Genomic DNA, 6,175 nt, shown 5'->3' with positions numbered 1-6,175 from the left:
GTTTAGAATTAATAAAAACAATAATAATAATGATAATACAAGGTTATCTTTCACTAAACTATTATTTTGATCCTAGCGACATCCAGCCAGACCTGGCTAAGTTTATTCAACTAGCTTTAACCAGTCTTGACTTTGTATTTAGGTATAATTCTGTTACTAGGGGCCGACATTTCTTAACAATAAAAATAAACCCTGAAGAAGACAGGTTAATATTCTGTCAAAACATGTAGTATGTTCCCTGAAAATAAAACATCTTTAATGTGCTTAGTAAAGAAATATATACAGAAATAGTAAACACTGAACTATATCTTGTTTGTTACTATAAGTATAAACTAACATTATGTTTGCTACTGTAAACTAACATTACATACGTTACTACAAGCTAACATTACGTATATTACTGTAATCTTATGTTCCTGTAAACTAACATTACGTATGTTACTTTAATATCATGTTCCTGTAAACTAATATTACGCATGTTACTGTAATGTTATGTTCCTGTAAACTAACATTACGCATCTTACTCTAATCTTGCGTTCCTGTAAACTAACAACACGCATGTTACTCTAATCTTATGTTCCTGTAAACTAACAATACGCATGTTACTCTAATTTTATGTTTTTGTACACTAACATGTCGTATATTACTGTAAACTAACATTAAGCATGTTACTCTAAACAAATATTACGTATGCTACTGCAAGCATATGTTTCTGTAAACTAACATTACATACATTACTGTAAATTAACATTATGTACATTATAATTCTGTATCTAAACCCCCAGGATGACAAACAGGTATGTTTTAATTGTAGCTTCACTGTTGTCGAGGGTTTTAATTTTTGCAAATATATACTCTTCAAAACAAGAAACGCAAAAGGGATATTTTTGTTATTTTAAAGAGAAATATATGTAATAACGTTACAATCTCAGAGTATGTGATGTTACACGTATTAAGGCACTGATTGTCAGACCAAAATGACAATAAAAGTTGTGCACTTTGAAAACGGAGGAAAACATCGGATTTTTCGCCAAAACGCATTCGTGTCCAATAAATTTGTGTGAGAGATCTGCATGTTCTGCAAGTGCAACATGTGCAAAATCCCTATAAAAGTGACGGGTTCTCGGTTTCCATAGCTCAGTGTTAAGCCACCGACACGCAATACAGTTACGCCAAGACTGACTGAAGCACAATGCAACAACGCCATTGGTCGCTTGGAAACAGGCGAATCTCGATCAGATGTTGCCAGAGCTGTGAATGTCCACCCAAGCACCATCACAAGGCTATGGAATCGTCACCAACAACATGGATCAACTTGTGACCGTCCACGATCTGGCAGACCTCGTGTGACCACGCCCACACAAGATCGATACATCACCTTACGTTACGAAGGTTACGTCACCTTCGGGATAGGACCACCACTGCGACGTCTACTGCCTCAACCATACCAGGGCTGCGTAGGATTTCCGATCAGGCCGTACGCAACCGTCGACGAGATTCTTAGGCCCCATGTGCAACCCATCATGGTGAACGTCAACGACGTTTTTCAACATGACAACGCCCGTCCTCACACAACCCGACTCACCACTGTCTTCTTGAGACACCACAACATCAACGTTCTTCCCTGGCCCTCCAGATCACCAGATTTAAACCCCATCGAACATCTTTGGGACGAATTGGACCGACGTCTGCGACGGCGACAACCTCAACCGCAGATTCTACCTCAGCTTGCAGCAGCTTTGCAGGCTGAGTGGACAGCCATTCCACAGGATGTGATTCGTCATCTCATCGCTTCCATGGGCAGGAGATGCCAAGCAATTATTGATGCTCACGGGGGGCATACTCGTTATTGACGTTGAGTGACGTTAAACTTCAACTAGTGAGCGTGAACTTTGTCTTTGCAGACTTTGGATGTTCAGCAGTGAATGTGCAAAGTTTCACACATGTCATACAGAACTACCCGGAATAAACTTGTTAACAATATGTCTCAAATTTTGCCTTTTGCGTTTCTATTTTTGAAGAGTATATTTTTAAAGTAGCGTGAGTCTCTGAGAAAAGTTGTAGCACAACTATCAAGTTAATAAGTTCTTAAGACAGTCTTTTTTATTTAATGTTTATTGCACTGTTTTATGAGTTTGGTTTATTATATACTACTCTAAAGTAATATTTTCCAGTAAGTTGAGAAATACAAGTTTCGACACAATGTTGCAAGTATAAACAGACCTTGACAGAACACCCTCTATCAAACTAATGAATCTCAATAGTCCCTCTAATGACAGAACATCCTCTATCAAACTAATGAATCTCAATAGTCCCTCTAATGACAGAACATCCTCTATCAAACTAATGAATCTCAATAGTCCCTCTGATGACAGAACATCCTCTATCAAACTAATGAATCTCAATAGTCCCTCTAATGACAGAACATCCTCTAACAAACTAATGAATCTCAATGTCCCTTGATGAATCATATATAAATCAGAATTTTCCCCACAAGTTAATAATTAGCTATGGTTCAATATCTAACTGTTCGGTATTTATAAACAAGGTTTGAGGCCTACACAGTCAGATTTCAAATTTCCTCTTTCTCGTACCACGTAAAGTCATTGAAACCAGTGCGTACTTTTCCTTTAGAACAAGAAAGATGGCAGCAGGTGATTTTAGCTTTTTCTTTAAATCATTATTTCAGACTTGCTCTTTTCTAAGTTTCTTGTTATTCTGTGAAATGAAAAAAACAACATAATAATAACATTTTGTTCTGATGAAACATGAACAAGGAACTCTGATTATTTATATTCTGTACTACCACAGTTGTGGACATAATAAGACGTGCTCTTGTTATATGGACTACACTACATCTCTAGTGGAAGCCTAAATATTAAAACGTGTTCTAGGAAAGATTTGGCTACTTGTGTAGTGAGATTTGTAATACTAGTGTACTCATCCCTACCTTCATTTATAATGTTTGGCACAGTAATCCCTACATCACATTTCATTATTGTACATTTTTTTTACTTGTTTCCTTTATTTTTTAAGCAATTTCCTTTAAGGAGGTTAACAAGTAAACATTAGTTTCATTTTTGTAATTAATTAGTAGCACGTATATTATTAAGGTCATGAAGGGTTCCCTCCAGGATGGTACAAATATCCCAGCATTCTGGATCAATGTGAAGGAGATATTTACATAACCTACACCTTCCAACTTACTGCATATGTATACAGTTGACCTCTTTACATGCTCGAGTCATGTAAATTAATAGGAACTACATTGTTCGTATGTATGTAACTGAAACAAAATGGAATTATTAAAGAGGGAAAAGGTTTGATTTATCGTTAAAATCGAATCAACTATTTCTCATATTTAATTTAAAATAATTACACTCTTAATAATTTAATCTATTACTCAATACTATCTGCAATTTGTCCACAACAGAATATTACACCCCACATTTTAGCTTTGTAAGTTAATAAACTAACTATTGACTCACTGTGTTTCAGTAGAAATAATATATCCACAGATTTAACATTATCAGGTCAAGAATCTACACACACTTGCTAGACTCGGCTTCATCGAATGTTTAAGAAAAAATAGATTAATACGTAACCAATCAATTCTATAAATACCTTATCTTTTTGGTAGCTTAAGTATTAATTTAGATTCTCTATTTACTGTCACAGAATTTGTTTTTGCAGATTTCATGTGAAGTCAAACTGATGTTATATATAATGGGTGTTGTCATCTAGTGGCGAGACATGAAACTTATTTATAAAACATGGAAATAATATACACTTATAAACTGAACTCACTACTCAGTGCTAGATTTCCTTTTAATCGTTTCCGCACAAAAATAAGCGTGAAACAAATATAGAATATTATTATTCTTATGCAAGCACTAAAACACTACAATGGCCATTAAATGCTTAAATAACTATGAAACAAAACTTCTAATTCTTCTTGTTCCTGGGCAAACAGTGTTATTTCCAAATTGCTTATGCCTAAAGTAAATGAAAAAGACCTATTTTTCTCTTCAAACTTTGCTTTTGTGACCTGGATAATGAAATTTTCATATTTATCCATTTTCTAGAACATTCCAGGTAGATTCAGTGCTGAGTAGCTGATAGAGAATTTTCTCGAAATTACAAGAATTTTCAAGAACTTTCTAGGCCCCGGCATGGCCAGGTAGGTTAAGGCGTTCGACTCGAAATCTGAGGGTCGCGGGTTCGAATCCCCGTCGCACTAAACATGCTCGCACTTTCAGCCGTGGGGCGTTATAATGTAACGGTCAATCCCACTATTCGTTGGTAAAAGAGTAGCCCAAAAGTTGGCGGTGGGTGGTGATGACTAGCTGCCTTCCCTCTAGTCTTACACTGCTAAATTAAGGACGGCTGGCGCAGATTGCCCTTGAGTAGCTTTGTGCGAAATTCAAAAACAAACAAAAACTTTCCAGAACTTTCCATAGTAATATATATACAGAGACTCACCACTTCGGTATAGTTCTAGCTGCCTAAGTGAGCACATAGACGTATCTGATTTTTATCAGAGATGGCATCAAGAAGCTGCAAGCATTCTCCAGACGCATTCTGCTGTGTATGTGACCAATTTATCAAGAGTGAAAAAATACTCTGCAACAGCATCTGCTACAATATATGAAGCCTACAAGACATATTTCGGCATGTCTGTCGGGGATCAAAACAAACCCTGGGCAGCACCTCATTTTACTTGTGAACACTGCAAAAAATTCTAGAAGGTAAGACTGACAATTTTTGCTTGTTTGAAGAGTAAGCATCAAGCTTGAAGGTTGATACAAAATTTAGACCTTTTAAAATTTAAATATTTTTTTCGATTTCCAATAGTATAGAAAAAATATCACAAAATATTTCGCACAAACCAAGAGGTTATTATTTCATCCATTATTTGTGGATGAAATAAATTTATTTTTCATAATAATCTTATTTTTCTCCTTTGCAGGATGATACAGAGGGGAAAAAGAGAGCCTTAAAGTTCGCTATTCCAAGACCTTGCTAGAAGCCTTGAAGTATGATGAGTATGGCTGGGAGGTTGTTGGAGACTTTAAAATGGTGGCATTCCTGATGGGTCTCCAAGGAGGCTTTACCACGTTTCCCTATTAACTTTGCCTTTGGGACAGCAGGGACACTGCGGCACACTACAACAGGAAGTACTGGCCACAACGGACTGAGTTCTGTGTGGGGAAGCACAAGTGCCAAGTGTGAGCCACTAGCGGACCTCCAGGAGGTGTTGTTCCCATCACTGTACATAAAACTGGGTCTTATGAAACACTTTGTCACAGCTCTTGGTAAGGAGTTTGCAGCCTTCAAGTACCTTCGACACTTCTTCCCTAAGCTGTCTGAGGCAAAGCTGGTGTCTTCGTTGGACCACAAATAAAGATGATCTTGGAGTGCACAGAATTCCCAAAGAACCTCAGTACGAAGGTAAAAAAAAAGCTTTGTCGCAGTGGTTTGAGGTTTCTTGAGCAATCACAAGGCCGAAAATTATGTGAAACTGGTTGAGGCTCTGGTGAAGAACTACGGCAAATTGGCTGGAGGAAGTTCCTGAAAGTCCATATCCTTGATGCTCATCTTGATAAATTCAAGGAGAACATGGAAGCATACTCAGAGGAGCAAGGTGAGTGCTTTCACCAACATATACTGGACTTTGAATGCTGCTACCAAGGAGCGTATAACAAAAACATGATGGGAGACTACATTTGGAGGCTGATGCATGAAAGTGATTTACATTACAGTTGCAAATCTCGAAAAACTACTCACTTCTAAACATTTTTGTACATCTTTAGTATAGATACATGTAAAGCTTGATTCGTGTATTGTTTTATTCAGACATTTATGTAAATGAAAACATGCAAATTTGCCCATTTTTACACAGAAAATAGTTTAATTTCTAAATTTCATTATCCATGTCACAAAAGTAAAGTTTGAAGGGAATAATGACCATTTTCTGTACTTTTACAACATAAGCAATTAAGAAATAACATACTCTCCAGGAACAAAATTTGTGTTACATAATGTAATTATCTTAGTCTGAATAACTTCCGTGTAAGTAAAATAAAAATAAATAATTATCTTTGGTCTGGATCACCCCATATGTAACTAAAATAAAGATAAATAGTTATCTTGGTCTGGATCACCAGTACAATAC

The sequence above is a fragment of the Tachypleus tridentatus genome, chromosome 10 (genome assembly GCF_004210375.1).
Source record: "Tachypleus tridentatus isolate NWPU-2018 chromosome 10, ASM421037v1, whole genome shotgun sequence".
Lineage (NCBI taxonomy): Eukaryota > Metazoa > Arthropoda > Merostomata > Xiphosura > Limulidae > Tachypleus > Tachypleus tridentatus.
This window is presented reverse-complemented; position numbering follows the sequence as displayed.